The following is a 19,058-nucleotide window of genomic DNA, read 5'->3' as shown; positions in this document are numbered from 1 at the left end:
GGAAGGAACATTATTTGTTGAATCCTCGGCTTGTTTGGGTGGGAGGGGGAGAGAAAGAACAGGCAGGCAAGATAGTGAAAGAAATGGGGTGGAGGGAGAAGGAGGGGGTTGAGCGAGCCCAGAGAGGGAGGGAGGGAAGAAAGAGAAGAGGCTAGAAAAAGAGAAACCTAAGCTCAGAATATTCTGCATTCCCTGGGTGGCAAAACAAAAGAGCCCAAGGAGGGGGAAAAAAGCTACGGAAAGTTGACACAGTCAAGAATAATGGCTAAATCTATCAAGTTTGATCAGGTCTACTATAATGAAGTGAGGCTTCATATTCCAAGCAGGGACAATGAAGACAGGAGCCGGCTCTGGAAACGCACCGCTCACTTTGTGCTTGGAATATGCAGCAGCCAGCAGGGAGCCACCAGATAATTACACAGTATTTGTGCGGTTCCAGGAAGCTTCCCGTGCAGGTTGAATGCCCGTGCTATATTAAAAGGCAGCACAGTGAAATGTTTTTAATGAATATTTTTGTCAGAGAAAGAAAAGGCATTTGAATGATTGTGTGTGTGTGTGTGTGTGTGTGGAGAGAGAGAGAGAGAGAGAGAGAGAGAGAGAGAGAGAGAGAGAAATTGTGCCTGTGTGTGTTTATGCTTACGAATAGGAAAACCAAAGGTGGATTATCACTGTCAAAATGCCGGTACCTTTATTTATTTTTGTTACATTCTTTACTGTTTCTAGAGGCTGACGTCCTTTCAATAATATGAATCACAACATTTGGCTAATGTTCTTTCCAGCTAACTGTACATAGAATGCCACTACTTCTAATAATAACTTTCAGTAAAATAATGCATCAAGCATAGGCTTAAAACTCCTTCTTAAAAAAAATTCCAGCGGTAAATAAAATGTTCAGCCACACAGATTCCAGAAAGCTACAGAAGAGCTAACACAGATGTTGACACAGACTAGTCAGTAGCCTTTGGCAGTGACAGCTCGGAGACATAAGAATGGACTGTTTCCGTACTCTTTAATTCGCACCTAACAGATGTGAATAATCCATTGAATTTTAAAGCCACACATTCTATTCATGATGCCCTGTTGAAGTTCAGTTTGTAGGGCAAGGCCAGACACGTACACCAAGAGAATTCACTCTAAAAGGTGGTTTTTTTTAAAAAAAAAAAAAAAAAAAAGCTCAGACCCACTAATATAAAGCAGCGTACGTTTCAAATATTTGATGAGAAAAATATAACTTTCTAAAATGCATTTTTTTCAAATGCTGGAACCTCCTAAGTAAAGACAGCATTTTAAAGGCTAAAGGATATTCAGCAATTAGCAGTAGATAGCACACAATAACTTTTTCTCCCAAATTCAATATATTCTATACTTCAAACTCTTTGGAGAACAAAAGCATCACACAGATATTTTGCCTTTTGTATCAAATGATTTTCAGATAATATAATGACACAGATACCAACGTATTAATTTAGGCCTGAAACCTGCACATTCTAAAGGAGAATATTGTCTTTCACGTGGCTAAGTGCAGATTGTGAACCATTATCATTGCTAACAAGCGCATTCTGATGAGGTACCGAGGATCTTTATTCGAAAGGAGAGTTGCCACCACATCGCATGACCCACATGGGAGAGGTCAACAATTAAGAACAGTAAGAGTCTCGGGATTGGCTGGTCTGATGAAGCAATTCTCTTTGCCTCTCTCTTTTCTCCCTAAGAGTGATTTCAAGTAGGTGTCTCGGCCGAGAAGGTTGTCACTCCCTCCAGCAATTGACTAAAATTTAATAGCTCTGACCACCAACCCCCCCCAAAAAAAAAAGAGAAAGGAAGGAAGGAAGGAAGGAAGGAAGGAAGGAAGGAAGGAAGGAAGGAAGGAAGAAGGAAGGAAGGAAGGAACTGACTCAAGATTATTATTTTTTCTTCTTTTTTTAAAGCCATATCCCTTTCAGAGCGTCAAGGATTACAATCAAGGTTCCCCTCATTGAAATGTTTCCTTTATAAGCTGCATTAATAACAACAAATACACAAATGGAATCATTTAAATGGAAACTGGTTTCTCTTATCACAATGAGGGAAAAAAATCCAACCCTTTTAGTAAATGAACTCAAAGCCAGGCTACACCAAATCCTAACAAGGGAATTTCAACAGGAGTAAACGGCAACGTGTATTTCAGAAGATGAACAAGGGATTGCCTTGGCATGTCTAAATCTGATTATCAGTCTGTCCTCGAACACTTTCAGTATGAAAATATAAACAGGCAGATGTGTCTTCGTTTGAATTACAGCTGTTATACATAGCACTCTGTTGCCAAGCTGTGCATTCAAAACGTAAGGCAAAGTGAGGCTTAGTAACCTTTTCTATTATTTTTCCATTGAGTAAATATACTTTACTATTATACTAAATAGCTTGTACATTCATCATGAAATTTATAAATCATACACATCAAATGGTCTGGACGTCTATTTGAAAGATTTTTTTTTTTTTTCTGAGTAAAGAGATCTCACTGCTGTCTCATTTAACCAAAAAGAGAGAAGTCCTGGGAAAGTGGGGTGTGGACTTGCTTCCTCTTGCTGGAATTGCCAGGAATAATTAACAGGGACAGTGCCCAGTCATAGGTCAGTGCTCAGCCCTAGGACAGTGCTCAGTTAGATGGCAATGCAAACTATTAACTTCAGAGCCAAATATGGGAGAATGTTATAAAACTTGTTATAAAACAACACCATGGTGCCCTATGGTGACAGTGAAAAGTATAAATCTACATCTAATAGAACCATTGGAGGCAATCTCTTCTGTGGATTCTTCTTTTTTTTTTCCACCTCTGTCATCTGCTTATTGTCAACATAAAAACCCCTGAATAGAGCACTGGGGACCAGACTCCCCAGGGAAAGGGTCAAGTCAAACTCTTCTTCTGGGTTGGGACAAGGTATGGTGAGAACAGAGTCTTCACTTCGGATAGCTGCAGCAACACTTCTACAATCCATCCGTCATTCAAACACACCCAGTTCTGCTAGGGCAGGTATATTGAGTTAAGCGAAAAGATTTGTCCATGTTTATAGCATGTGTATTGCACTGCGTCATTCCAGAGTCTCAGCTTTCCCAGGTGTCTTTTGTGAAATAAAGAGCAAAGTTTTCATCGACTCCCTTAGTCTGGGTGCACTTGTGAGACATTGTTTGGTTCTTTTCATTTGTCTTTTTATCTGCTTTTTTTTTCTTGGTTTGTTGATTTAGAATGAAAAGCTGGTGATCATTCTCATGTAGGATCTAACACGAATTTCTTCGTCGGCAAGCTTAAGTGCTCTTCCTCACAAACACTGCTGTATCCGTAAGCAATCTTCTCGGATGCAGAGCAGTGTTACCCTGAGATGAAGTGGCCCTCAGAAAAGCCCACAGCTGTGCTCTCGCCCCTTTGCATGCAGAGCTTTGCATCACAGCAAAAGGTTCCTCTCCACCTTCATTTTCTTCAGTTGGCCCCTTTTCACATTGTAGCTAGCGAATAGAGCGAAGTCGGATTCAGAAGAGAACCTTTAGCGTTATCATAATGCTTAGAAGAAATGGCTTCACACTGTATAATCTATCAAAGGTGTCAGATTTACAAAATGCAGATTTTCTGTCACATTTGGGCACTCCAAGCACTGTATCTTTTCACCAAGGTGCTGACTGCTGTTTTAATGAGGCCCTTTGGTGGCTGTAAAAAAACTGAAAGAAGAGGATTAGAGGGGTAACCCTAGATATTGTCTATTTGTCTTACAAATTTCACACTAACTACCAATTACATCGCCATAAACCTTTTGGCTACTTCAAGCTGTATGCCATATAACACATAAAAAATATGCTGTGTTAACCTCTCCTATATTATACATGTTACTATGGCCACTGATGCAAGTAACATATCTAATGAAGCCAATAATGAGGCTCTTTAAAAGTAGTCTTGTTATAAGAATAATATTAGAGCAGTTCAGTTAGAGGCTAAGATCCATTATGGAATTCTTCCTATACACTCTGGTCCAGGGTCTGGAGAGATGCTGACACACTAATTCAAGCTAGGGAAGGGCATTAATCTTGCAACCTTCTGCTTGTCATGCTTAATGGGACATCCTGCCTAGGTGAAATGAACCTGATGTATTCAGGTAAACATAATTTAATAAGGAAAGATAAAAAGAAATAGACGTCTGGCATGACCCTAGGGAAATGAAAATATCTGCCATTTTATTTGAGGAACTAACTACCTAGAAGCATGGTGCCAGGTATGGGCCACTATTCCTAAGCACTCATATATGTGCAAGCACAGAAGAATCCATGGGAAAAATACATGGGACAAAGCCTGAAGATGTCTTAGTTCATTTTTTTTTTCTCGCCAAATTTCATGTTATCAATTTTGTTGGCAGGGAATGGTAGAATGGTAAGACCAGATAGGGAAGGCCACTGCACTCATCTTGAAGAAGACACACATCAATGTGGGATGGAGCATCTGAGTGTGAAATCAGGATCTGTAACAATACAGCATGACATCTAAGAGGCATGACTGCCAGCGAGTAACGGAGCCTCCTCTTTCATTTGCAATCACTCTTAAGTCTAATGAGCGTCCAAAAATTGTGTCAAGATTTCAGACGAGCTTATGAAAAACGTATGTTAGAAAAGGTAGAAGTCCATCCTGTTAAATGAAACAAGGCATCACACACACACACACACACACACACACACACACACACACACACGCACGCACACACACACACACATACACATGCACACACACACACATATACACACATGCACACACACTCAGTTAGTCCATACCTATATACCCATCTATATAACTGCTTTCAGAAATAATATACATTAGCCTCAGAGAAGGCTGGCTGGTCTCACCATCGCCGTCACCAAGCCAAGCAAAAATTAAGATCCTCAATATTCTGGCAGTGGGTGGCAAATCTATTCTCCAAGTCACTAAATGGAGCTTGAGAGTAGGAAGTGGCCAAGTTCTCTTTAATTTGAAACTAAAATGGAGACGACATTATGTGATCGAGGTTAAAACACTGGGTAAGTCATAAAGACATTCCAACGTATCATCTGAGAACACAGGAATCTCAGTTGCCTCTGCTGCTTCTTCAAGCTATTTTGATGTAAGTTAACATATGGTTAAAAAAAAAAGCTCTTTGAACAGTAATGTGGCTGAAGCCATTGTTATGAATTTGAAATGAGCACATTTCTATAGTTTGCTGGCCAGGCACTTGAAATCTTCAAAGCTCATTTTTTACTGAAGAATCTAGGTATTTGCCCCCCCCCCCCCCATAATATATGTTTCTTGTAAAAATGAGCATTTTACTTAGAATTTGTATCTAACAGGGACAGAGAAAAGTGTAAATGTTCGCTCAACAAATGAATTAAAATTAAAAGGCAAAGGACACTTCCACTGGTAGAGTGTCTAATGAGATAGTTGTGAAGTGACAGGGTTCCTTTAGCTTCTGGCCCCCTGGGGCTGGGGTTCCTCCAGCTGGTCCCCTGGCAAACATCTGCATCCATCAACATCTAGTTCCTAGTGAGTGAACAACACTCATTCTGCTAGCCACGATCACCCAAGATAGAAAAAGACCCACCCATGGCAGAGGCAAAATTTGGTCTGTACTGGGCATTAGGAAGAATACTGGAGAAGAACTCCTGTAGAAGACAGTCACTTGGTATGTAGAAAATCGGGCATTTGGAACACTACAGCTAACTTTTCACTCATATTGTTATTTTTGTCCAAATCTCTTAAGTGTATCATCTGCAAAGTGTTAAGAGGAGTTACTTATTCATTAAGCACTTTGCATAATCTTTATAAGTAGCACCATGGAAACCAAAAGCACTGCACTACTTTGGTCTTCTCCCTGGTTGAACTCAAAGAAACAAATTCTGCTCTGTGGAGAATAGAGGAAAAGGAGGAAAACCAGGAAGGCGGTGTCTGTATTTTCTTTATGATTATAGTGTCAGATTATTATCTCTCCTTTCTTAGCTCATAAATTAGCATTCCCGAGTCATGAAAAGCCAGTCTTGGAAGTAAGGAGGAGGCCCTCTTCAAATCCCCCAGGCCCACTCAAGCTTTCTCCTTGCCTACATCCTCTTTAACACATCAATCTAGAGGGGGATTATTCCTGGGGCTTTTGTTTCAAGTGCCAATGATCCTGAACTCCATGCTCACAGTGTTAGGTGACACAGGATTCCAGCTGAATGTGTGCTGTGAAGTCCTGAGGGAGGAAAGTCTATCTGTAGAACAAACACACAGAGAACAGTTGGACTCTATAGTCCCAATTCCCAGAAATCAGAATTAACATGAAATTTGGGATCATTTTTTTTTTTAAAAGTTGGTCTTTCTAATCATTCTGATGAAGTTAGCTAGCTTCTCTGGGTCGTTTTACATCAGGAGCTGTGCTCTATTCTATGTGGAATAGACTATGCTAAGCTGGCTTTAAAAAAAATGTCACCTTAGGCACCTGAATTAATAGTTCGGTTATGTACTCCGTTAAGTCTTTCCTATAGATCAGCATAAGTGTGTGAGACAGACAATTCTTTAGAGCTAACATTTTTAAAAGGTGCCAAAGCCCCTTTGAGATCTGTGTGAATTATCCAGATCCAGGAGAAAAAGTTAAATATACAGTGCTTTTACTCCCTCCTTTTCTTAGTTGCACTGAATAAGTAAAATTGCAGCGAAGTTGGCAAGAATAAATACTTCCTCGGTTTTTCTAAAGCTGCAATTAATGATAATGAAGCCATACCTTATATGGCAAGAAATACAGTACAAATTGGATAAGTAAGAAAAATGATCAGCCATTGTGTGCCTCCGATATAGTACATCAAGGCATCGCCACCGTGGGGCTATCTTTATTTTCAACCATTAAACAAAACAATATAAATCTGCAGGCAGGTGTTTCTTGTTGCAGAAGTATCGAAAGTTGTAATGCAAACAATCTAATTTTAGCATCTATGTAGAGTGCGAAGTAAATTTACTGATCACTGATGCATTGAGCATAGGAAGAAACAAGCAGCGGGAGCTTTCACCAAGATTATCCTATTAAAGCAGGAAGCCTTCACGTGGCTGCCGCGGAGGAAGTCGTCACAGGCAGGTGATGGAAGCGGGGGTCTGACGACTCGTCAGTGGGCCCAGTGTACATGTTAAGTTGTTGTTTTCTGCTCAGCTAAGCAGCAGAGAATTGATATGTTGGCAATGAAGTGCAATGACAATTAAATTGTAACTGACCTACATGTTACCGTCATTACGCGTTCTCTTTTTTACTGCTTTCCCTCTTATTTAATCACACAGTATGGGGTTTTTATTAGGCTGTAATGTTAAAATCTTCATCCATTTAGCCATAAATGTGTGACTGGATATCTATCAGACTTTCTTGCACTATGCAAACAAAGCCATTTTGCTGAATCACTGTTGACTTGTTTGTGGCCTAATTTAATGAGTGCAATAACTTACATTACTATCCAGTTAACATTTAGGAGCCCAGAAAAGACCTTCTAGCATGCAGTAAGCCACTGTATACATGCTCTGTTCGTATCTCTGCTGTTTGCAGTAAATTTCATATGAGAATATGCATTGCTTGTAAGCCAAGCTCAGCTTACATCAGTGGAGGGTAGCCCTGTGGGAAGCTAGCTGTGCTTGGGTTGAGGCGCTCCCTACAGTGGAGAACTAGCTAGTTAGGAATCCCTTTCTCTGAGTACTACAGCTGTTCTGCCTGAATCCCAAGGAAACAATAGACTCTGGTAGTCACCAGCAGGCAGAAACAGTTTAGCTCTTTTTCTCTCATTTTCTCTTCTTGTTACTTTTTATCCATTCCCACTTCACCTTCCCCCATACATGGGAAGTAAAAATAGGTTACCAGGGAGAGAGGGCTGGGGAGAGAGAAGCATCATTACTTTACCAAAATAAAGTTCCAGGATAGGATATGAAACAAGGAGTTAATAACTAAAATGAGTTATATTTATGAGTTAAAATGGCCATGATCTTGAATTAGGTACTACTTCATATTTCTCTAGAAAAAAAAAAAACCACTCTTCTACCCTCTTAAACTACAGACATCTATATGCTGTCTTCTATTCAAAACATAAACATATTGTAATTTATTTCTGTTTCCATTATAATACTTTGAAAAAAAAGAGTAAAAGACATCTTTTTCATTTCACTCTGCCTTAGCTATTTAACTAGTATCTCACAATTCAGTGGCTCAATTAATCATCGAGAATTCTCATTATTTCGATATGAGTCTTATGCATAGATGATGAAATTAAGACTATTCACTGGCTCGAAATAACCATTGTTTTAAAGGCAACATACACGTACACCAAGTTGAGAGTTTACAAATAAGTATTTCCATACAGTGATTTGAAATAGATTTTAATTTATTTTCCTCCTTCTCAGAGCAATATCATTGCAGTATGTGAGTCAAGATTTAAGTCTTTAATTACTGTCTATTATGCAATGCCTCAGACTGACATTACAATCTTAGAAGTCTCTAATGATAATACAATGAGAAGAAAATCATGGATGAAAGAGATATTTTAAATTTTTATTTCTTCCCATGAAGCAGACAAAGGCAACCGCCAGACTTCTTACCCCTGGAGATGTGTCACTCACGTGAAGGATGACTTTGGTTCTCATAAAATGAGTGACAGGCCACATGAGATTCTTCACAGTGATAAACAGGGCCTCGATGTGTGGAACTGCATCTTCTTAAAAAGAGTCACTTATTATTCTATTTCATGTGTGGATTTGCATTCCTGAGTGTATGCGTGCTCACCTCATGTGTGTAGGAGCCTATAGAACTCAGAAGAGGGTGTGAGAGCTGCTTAGCTGTGGAGTTATAGGTACTTGCTAGCGACCATGTGGGTTCTAGAACCCCCAAACGGTGTCCTCTGCCAGAAGAGTAAGCAAGCCCTCTTCCCTGCTGGGCCATCTCTCTAGGCCTCTGAGTTTCATCTTAACAACCACAAATTTAAAAAGAACAACAACATAAATAAAACCCAAACAAACCTAACACCTTTATGGAAGGTAAGTAATCTATCAAGTCCTGTAAAGAAAAGGGAAACACCAACAGCAATATAGTCATCTTGCTTCAACTCTAGCCTCTACTGAATCCCATGCACTCTTCTTCTAAGCCTTGAGTGGGCGCTGTCAATATAAATGATCAGATCCATAGGGCATGGTGGTAAGGCCTTTGGCCCCAGAGCTTCTACCAAGCTAGCTTACACAGTCAGTACACTGAGAGCAAATCTCTGAAAGGCAAATGATCTGCATTCTGATCCCTGTGGGATGTGTATTCTGGTCCAGAGAAACAAAAACAAACAAAACCCTAAGCCAAGTACCAAGTAGTATGTATAACAGAACATGAGATACTATTAAGAAAAATGAAATTAGAAAAAAGAAGGAAAAGAAGAAGAGGAGGAGGAGGCGGAGGAGGAGGCAGAGGAGGAGGAGGAGGCAGAGGAGGAGGAGGAGGATGTGGGAGTGATTTCTTATTAATAAAGAAACTGCCTAGGCCCCTTGATAGGCCAACCCTTAGGTGGGTGGAGTAAACAGAACAGAATGCTGGGAGAAAGAAGCTGAGTCAGAGAGTTGCCATGATTCTCCCACTCCAGGCAGATGCAGGTTAAGATCATTCCTGGTAAGCCAGCTCGTGGGCTACACAGATTAATAAAAATGGGTTAGATTAATATGTAAGAGCTAGCCAATAAGAAACTGGAACTAATGGGTCAAGCAGTGTTTAAAAGAATACAGTTTCCGTGTAATTATTTCGGGGCATAAACTAAGCCAGCTATGTGAGCGGCTGGGTTCCGGGGACGCAGCCCAGCTGCTCTTATTACAACAGAGGAAATAATTTTGGAAGAAAGGCTGGATTTTACATTAGTGCTCTCACTAGATTCACCACAGTGAAGGTACTTTCAAAGACTTGAAGTAGATTGTTCAATAACTGAAAATATATAATCTAAATCTGTTTTGCATATAATATTAATATGTACCTCTGTGTATTTATCATGTTGGAACAATATAATACAGCAGATTTTGAATTTATTTTCCACTGAAATGGTTCAAAGGGAGACTAAAAAGAACAAGAGCTGGAAACAGTGTGCCACTGTGTATGCCCTTAAGACAGACAGATCTTCGTATCTGCTCCTGCAATGCATTCATTTTGGATCTGTAATCCATCATTTGCGGCTGGTGTAAACCTTTTGCTTGTGGGGTTTGAAGGGATGACGTTCTAGTTCAGGTTGGGTGAATATCTACCTATGTCTCCTTGAGTATACTATCCAACAGCTCAGAATTGGGATGACTTTTGGGTGCCCACTCCAAGCCAAGAACTTCCCAATAAATATCATTATGAAGTAGGCACATGTGTGTTTAATGCAAAGAATAGTGTATCAGTATTCTGGAGAAGCAGTCAACAGGACCAAATCACGCAGATGCTGAGTGAGAGGAGACATTTTTTTCCGTCCTGTATCACAGTTTTTTCTGCACTTATTAGGACAAAACAAAGGTGAAGACAAGAACAATATAATCTGCACCGTCAACAAAGAATTTTAAACACATGGGAAAGCTGATGTCTATTTGATGTCACTCATTTGAAATTAAATGCTCCTATTACAGTTACTGTGATGCTCCTCAATATAAAATGCAGAGTCTAGGTCAAACTTTTAACAGGGACCGACATTTCATTGATGTTTCTTTTCCGTGGATAGCTTCCGTGAATCTATGTAGCACCTATGCAAGGCCTAGGACATTGAAGCCTTTCCAGGCAGGATGGCTGGTAGAAGAAGTTAGAGGAGCTCATAGCCAAAGGATTTTTTCATTTCCCCATCTTACGGCATCGTCTTTCTTCAAAGACATTTCAAAGCTTCACAGTGGCAACAATAATTTTGGTAAATTTATTAAGAACCTCCATGAAGACATTCGTTTATTGTGCCAATAGGACCATCTTGAATGAAAGGGTCTGAGGCTGCTGAGCACTTCCTGGCCAACTACTTTCTATTGAACTTTTTTTTTCCATCTCTGGAATCATGGCACTTGAAGAGGTACACCCCGGAAATAAAAAAAAAGAGGAAAAAAAAAGGAAAGATAGAAAATAAAAGATTTGATCCAGAATCTAACACTATAAATCTCAGTGTTGACACTTTCAAACATTATGATTATTAACTAAGTTCTTTTTACTGCATATGTGGAGTTTTTGCTGTTTTTTTTTTGTTGTTGTTTCATTGCTGGGTATCAAACTCAGGGCCTCAAATATACTCATCTCTACCCTCCTTCATCTTTATTTCAACTATCAGTTAAGTTACTCATTTAAATAAAATGAGTTAATAGATTTGCTTTCCAGATTTTGTTGAAAAGGTTGATTTTCCACCTTTCTTCACTTTGCTGTCCAAGCGATGTCTGTAGTACAAGACAGGTGTCACTTTGCTGCATTTGTTCCATGGTTCAAGAGCCTCCGGGATGTCAATGCGATTCCATCTCCACACCCTATCTCTAGTCACCATCCTCCTTCATTCCCACACAGCCCCTCCCTGCATTTGTCATACTCGATGCAAACCTACGTGATTTTAGTCCCCACAACATTTCCTGAAGGTTCTCACTTCTGTACTTCTTGGTATGCTGCTACTTCTTCTTGGACTGGCTACTTCTTCCTGAGCCTGTAAGGAGGGTTCCTAACCATGAAGAAAGCTTAACTTGGTTTCCGCAAATATTAACTTTTTAGAAATGCATGCTAAATGCTCCATGCTGTGACTCAAGCACCTGAATGAATGTCAACCCCTTCTTTCCGACGCAAGCATATTGCATGCACTCAAATTTGTTCTCCCTTTGTAGCTACACCATGCACAGTGTTTCCGTATAGCTCACGTCATCAATGAGCAACAATGTGAAGGGCACAATGGACAAAGCACTCCAATGAGAGCCACTCTGTGTCTGGTCCAGCCCCAGCTGCTTCATGTGACTAACTCTGACATCTGTAAAGATTCCAGGCCCAACAGAGGCTTCATCAGGAACACAGCATTATTTTACAGATAATTTAAGGACTGTAAATAGTGACTTTATTGTAGAGGGCCATTTTATATTCTATAATTTTACTGTATTATTAGTGGACAAAGCTGTCTCCCCATATCTATGTGAGTGGCACCTAAATAAAACATCTAATCCTTAAAGTACAGGTTAAGTTATTGTACATTTAGTTCTCGATAGAAGAGAGTTGGAAGGCAGGAATGATATGCAATGCCCAATTATGGTATATCAAACTAGCTTTTGGGTATTTCCATGGAGTTCTGTTGTGTCAACATAGTCATGACTATTAACTGTTCAGTGATCACCAAGTAATTTCATCACACCTCCTGACGAGACCACTACACTAGTACTCGCTAGACTAACTGACTCTTGCGATATAAAGTCATTCACTTGGCATCCTTGTCTAGATTTGAAACTAGGACTTGAACAGCTTGTGTTCAAACCTCAGCTAAGTTGTCAACTTCTGTGACCTCGAGCATATTGCTTAAACTTCCCAAACTTGATTTCCCCATTTTCAAACCGCAATGATAACAAGGGCTCCATTGGAGAAGAGTCTGAGATTGGAACGGGCTGACGCGCGTGGCAGGTTCTGGCATCGAGTACGTGCTCATTAAAGGTTAACCACCACGGCACAGTCGCAGGTTAGCACAGCTCAATCTCTGCTGCCGGCGACCTCAGCACCCGGCACAGGGCTTGTTTATGTACTAGGCAAGGAAGTCTTCGAATCTTAGCTGAAAATTTCAGCAAACCCTTTTAAAAATTGAAATTTGTCACTTAGGTTTGCTTCCCAATTATGGTTCAGTTGCCTTACAGACATCTCCAGATGGCGGAGTGTGAAAAGATCACTCTAATTGGGCTGAATTCCCGAAAGCCAGTCATTTTCTCTGCACCATACTAAGGGCCCGAGGCCTTATCACCCAGTTACCTCTCGTCCCTCCTACCTTCCTCCACCAGAACTGGCCAGCCTCCGGGCAGTTGGCTTCTGTCTGCCTCTCCCATCAGCCACTGCCAAGGATGCTAGCCTGGCCTGTATTGGAGCCAGGTGGGGCTGGCAAAGCCAGCTGTTTGTCTGCCTTGTATTGCCTAGACTTGGAGATGCCAATCTTCCTTCTTCCTGGCTCAGGATAAATCTTTGGCGTCTTTGCTCTTTTCTGCAAATCCCAGGCATGGGATCCCATAGTTGAGATTTTTTCTTGTGGGAATGGCAATGTTGTGCAAAGGATAATCCTATCACTCACTTACCTATATTCACTTGTTTGTTTTTACCGAAACTAGATCAATGCAAACGTGAGGTGGCAGGGTATGCCCTCCAGAACTCAAAGAAAACAAACAGACTTAATAAGGTTGTGGGAGGGGCAGCCACCCTATCCAAGTGTAAGGCTTCTGAATCTAGGAGCCTCATAGTGAGTGGTTTAACTCAGCACCGCTCCTAGGATCTTCCATTTGCGGTTATGCTGAGCTGCAAGCCGATTGATCTCTCTTTAGAGGGAAGTGGAAAAAAAAAAAAAAACAGAACTTAAGTGTTTTCAGCATTCGGCTCTCCTCACTGCTCTAGCTGCTTATCTGGCAGGAGCTTGTAGGACGCCTACAACCGCTTCAGCCCTAACTCTCCAAATGCTGGCAACAATTAAATGAATTCTTAAGAAGAGAATCAGAAAAGCAGGAGGCAAAATGAATGGCTTATCCAAGTGCCGGGGAAGGAGAGGCTGTGTATTCAAGATGGAAAGCATATAAATACACACACACACACACACACACACACACACACGCATGCATATTATGTTACATATCTATAAAAATGTGAAATGTTATTTATTTTGAGAATACCCAGTCATTTCCATCTGTAGTAAGAATCCATAATAACATTCTCTGTTTATATAACTCTTTTCACCTCAAGAGATCCCGAATGCATTTCAGACAGCTCTATATACAAACAGAGGGCAGGAGCGCCGCCATCTCTACAGTTTGGTGGTGAGAGCCAGGGAGAAAATGCTTGTGTGGCTGCATTTATCCTAGGGAGCACTAATAAGAGAGCAAAGCGCTGGTGAAGGAGAGGAGAAGCCCATGATCTTAAGACATCATCAGAGCGACCTTTGATGAGTGTGTAACACTGGGTGACACCTCAAATTTTGATAGTTAATTCAGGGGAAAAACCCCGAGAACTCAGTGTATTTTCTTTGGAAGGATGAAGGCTGATACAGGCAAGGCATGGTTAGTGAACAAGGGATTCAGGGCCATAGGAACCAGCCTGACACAGGCCACCAAGTCAAGCCCTCCAGTTTTTGATACTGAACGTGCCTGTGACAGGAACTTATAGAAAGACAGTACATATAGGTTCAGCTTCCCCATGCTTTCACTCATAGTCTGTTTCAAAGGACTGGATGGATCACCTTGTATATTCATTGCTACTCATCAACAATTCAGTCTGGTTAGTGTACAACCTGACTGGTCTGACTTTGACAGTGTACCATTTAAAAATAATGGAAAAGAAAATGATAGTAACAGTCTGTAGGAATTCACGTCTCATAAGTTAAGGCTTGGCAGAAGAGGATATTCTACATGTCTGTAAGAGTAACACACTACAAACATCTTAGTATCTAGAGAAAAAAACTGGAAAACAGCTCAGCCTTGTTAAAAGAAAATGCTACTAAGTGCCCAGTTATAAAGACTGTACTGAAAGCCTTGAACGGTGCTTGTCTGACTTGCAAATGAAAAATGAACAAACACACAGCAACAACAAAAGAGCCCTTGTCTCTAAGGAAAGAAGAGGGTGATGGAACCAAGAGATGCATCCACTAAAGAGAACAGAAACTATACTTCTGGTATAGAAATATCTTGTTGTCAACTCTGAAAAGAAATTCATCCTGTTCTTCAAAATCATGGTGGACTCTTGGTAACTCATCTAGTGCCTTTGTGTAGTCAAAGTCCTCCTAACTGAGACTCCCTCCTATTAAAAATGTCCAATCTCTGAACATAGCCATATGTACCTTCTTTATATTGAGATGAAAAGGACCTGACTTTTCCTAGGGCATAGGGCAGGAGTTGGGAATTGTAGAACATCACTGAGTACTTTTGAAGCAGTGTTGGTGTTAGTGATAAACCTTTATTATAAGCACAACTTTTAATCTTATTTTCCTTTAAAATAAGTCAAGGTGTTGGTGGGCATATGCCTCTAACGAAGGACTACAATCCAATGAGCAAGCTGTAGGACCTGCATAGCAGCAGTGATTGCTTTGAACCACTCCACAAAAACTTTGAGGAAGCTGTATTGTAATCATGGCTACTTGTTGCTCAAACACAACTCCAGCACCATATGGCCCCAGCCACAGTTGTTTCAAAGGATGTGTAGCAGATTTTTTTTTCAATCTAAAACCTCAATGAACTCTATATGATCTTATTTACTCCCAGCCATTTTCACCCAGAGAAAAGAACTTTCTCTGGTGACCCAGCAGAAAGATTATGATTGGGGCAAATATAGTCAATCATGAAAGACTTCTGTGGTTGATGGAAACTCTCCTTCCATGTCTCTTCTCTAAGCTTAAATGTAAGCTATGATAATGTGGTTTGTGAAGAACAGTAGTTGAGAAACCACAGGCCCTGGTCATCATCTCAGGCAACTATCAAAGGACCAAGAGCTTCAGGTACCTGAGGTCACATCCCTGGAGATTTGTAGATCTGTAACACTCCAAGGTGGACTTGCTGCTCTCAGTTGCTGCTGCTGACTGAGAGCTTGGGACACTGGGGGTTCAAGGACAACTGGTAATGTTCTCCAACACCAGCTTTTCTAGGTGCTCTGATAGCCAGGATTTCCACAGAGCAAGCAGCACGTGGAGAGGAGTAAGTATACTGGATTCCTACCTGGTGTCAGATGGGAAAGAGGCACAGGTCACATGGTGAAAGTCTCACATGACTCCTTGAGTTTTATCCAGAAAAAGTTTGGAGACAGAGGTAGCAGGGACAAAGAGCCAAGTTGAGTCTCAAGAAAGGTTAAGAGAAGATTATTTATTCCTCAAAAATGTGCTTCCTTTTGCCATGTGGCAGGAAGAGGCACCTATAAAAACATCTGTCTTAAGGGAAGGCACTCCGGTGGACTCAGCTCCCAGATTCCTCAATGGACTGGTGAAATAAATTCTTACATAGGAAGAAAGCATTTAGGTAATCTGAATGGATTACCAGGGTTGGAGCTAGAACCTTTCCATTAAAGAATTCACAGTTCTTTCCGTTGTTTCTTTCCCTAGTTGTAGCTAGCAGATAGAATCAAACTGTTTGGAAACATGAAGACTCACGTCTTGGGGTAACATTTAAGAATATCTAGGCTTCACCTTTCCGTTGGCCTGAAGTGGAGAGGAGGGTCTGGGAAGACAAGAAATGAATTTCTTTAACCTGCCTCATTCTACCCAAACACACATGTGGACAGAGGTGGAGATAGTGACACACTGACTTCTATACACATTAAATTAGTTATCATTTCAGCCCTGATAAACTGCACACACTTCTGCATAAATGAACATGAAATAGACAGGAGAAAGGCGAGAACTCACATGATCAGAAGTCATGGAGTTCAACACTACAAATGACCTTTTGCCAATGGTCACTAAGCATTGGAAATCATGCTACTAAGTACTTTGAAGCTTATAGAAATTGACCAAGTTCACTAGCAAGCTCAAGCACTGTGGATAATTTCAAAGATGGCAGGAACATAGCAGCAGGTTAGGAGATTTGGGAAACAACCATCATTTTTTTCCAGCTATGGGTAGAAGCTGCCTATGCTTTAAATTATGTGTGTGAATGTATGTCAGAAGATGGTTTGTAAACATAAATATGATGTTCAGAGTGGGAAGAAAAACAACCGAAGGTTGAAACCTCTGGAACTGTGGGCCGGAATACAGCCATCTTTAAATATCTTATTTTATCGGAACCACAAAAAACGCGGTAACATATCCTGTTTCCAGCTCTGTAGAATTTATACTAACAGAGGTCAGTCCCGTCTTTCTCACTAGCTCTGTGTGCCCATTGTTTACCTGCACACAAATAGTGAGCCAGGATGCTCAACTCATTCAAGGAAACAAGGTTGACTATTTCTTCATCATTCTAAAAGTTCCTGTCCATGCTGTCCATGGGCATGGGCAAGAAGGGTGAATTGTTTATGTCATTCCATGTCTTACATTTTCCTGAAAACCACCCCTATCATTTGATTAGCCAATGCAAGTCACTCACTTTGCCATGATTTAGGCTGTGAAGGAGGTAAAACATTACCGGGAATAGGAGAAAAAGGAGACTAAATATCAACAAAGATAGGAAAGCAGAAAGTCACTTTTATTGATAGTATAAGAAAAGCTGGAGAAATGCCAAGTATTTGTAGAGACAGGTAGATAGCACAATGTGTCAATGATCCAGGAAAAAAGATTATATGTGTTAAAGTTGAAGCTACAGGTTGCCAAATAAAAAGCCTGTATCCAGATATAAAATACCTCCCCTTGAGTTGTTGATTGCCCCAGAGACCCCCCAATACAATGCAAGCTATTGCTGTTGCTCTTAGTTGCCTCCCAGAACGCGATGGCAAGACACTAATATTTTTATTTAGTTATTTTTTTATTGACAAAATTTCCGCCTTCTCCCCACCTCCCATTTCCCTCCCCCTTCTCCCACTCCTCTCCCCCTCCCCCACTCCTCTCCCCCTCTCCCAACTCCTCTCCCCTTCCACCCACTCCGTTTCCCCTCCCTCTGGAGTCTGAAGAGCAGTCCGGATTCCCTGCCCTGTGGGAAGTACAAGGCCCTCGCCCCTCCATGCAGGTCCAGGAAGGTGAACATCCAAACAGGCTAGGCTCCCACAAAGCCAGTTCATGCAGTAGGATCGAAACTTAGTGCCATTGCCCTTGGCTTCTCATCAGCTTTCATTGTCCGACATGTTTAGTTCCATTTTTAAAGATCTCTGTGTATGTCTGTTATGTTTTTTTGTGGTTTTTTGAGCATTTGTGTGTGCGGAGGTGTTTGCCTGTATCTATGAGTGGAGATCTGAGGATACCAAGGATCCTCCTCCAGAGCTCTGCTGTGCCATTGATCAAGGTCTTCTTCCTGAAACTATGGTTCAAGTCTCAGGTTTCATCTAGGCTAGAAGCCTCAGCAATCTCCCTGTCTCTATTCTCATGGGAGCTGTGACCACAGGATTGCAGGGAATAGAGACTGGGTGTAGGGATCTATTCTCGATTTTCGGGGCTGTGAAAGAGAAGCCTGGGTCATCTCCCCAGGCATGGTTTAGTTCAGTCAATAGATAATCTCTAAAATAGTATTATATCTGGTACATATTTTCTCCTATTATATATCATTCTTGTTTTCCTCTTCTAGGGGAAATGTAAATAGCATATATCCCGATAAAAAAATATTAGTTTGAAAAGCATATTATATAGATACATTTTAGTATCTGTATAAATAATAAATGGAAACATAAAACCTTTAAGCTTGGAATGCATATTCAAATATGCAATTGTTAAACATTAAATATATGCTTCCAGTAATCAGACTTTGAGAAATTTTCTAACATAAAATGATGGATGCACTTTAGGAAATTACTTTAATTCTCTATTCAACATATTGCTATCCATCACCCTCAAGACTTGTAAAACCAGCCTTAACATTTCCAAATCTTTTAACTGTAACTGAGGTGTTACCAGAATTTCTTAATTTCTCAGTCATAAAACTGATAAGGACCAGAATCAGAAGATCTGAAATTTTAACAAACTGTTACCTGAAAACTTTTAATTATGTTAACACTAATTAGGTACACTTCTTTCTGATAAGTGCTGTCTTAATAACTAATCTGATTTCTAGAATACATTAGAAATTGTTTCATTCCCTCAACCACAAATTAATAATCTTCTGGATATTGCTCTCAAACTCCTAATACCTCTTTAAAGAAACATTACAGAACAGAGATGCTCATCAATACTACTACTGTCATGTTCCAGAGGCGATTGAGCAGTCTTGTAATATAAATAAACACATATTCAATCTTCTTATGGAAAAAATAGCTTACTCTAGA

Source organism: Microtus ochrogaster, unplaced genomic scaffold, assembly GCF_000317375.1.
Source record: "Microtus ochrogaster isolate Prairie Vole_2 unplaced genomic scaffold, MicOch1.0 UNK22, whole genome shotgun sequence".
NCBI classification, from domain to species: domain Eukaryota; kingdom Metazoa; phylum Chordata; class Mammalia; order Rodentia; family Cricetidae; genus Microtus; species Microtus ochrogaster.
The sequence above is the reverse complement of the archived record's forward strand: the minus strand, read 5'-3'. Positions refer to the sequence as shown.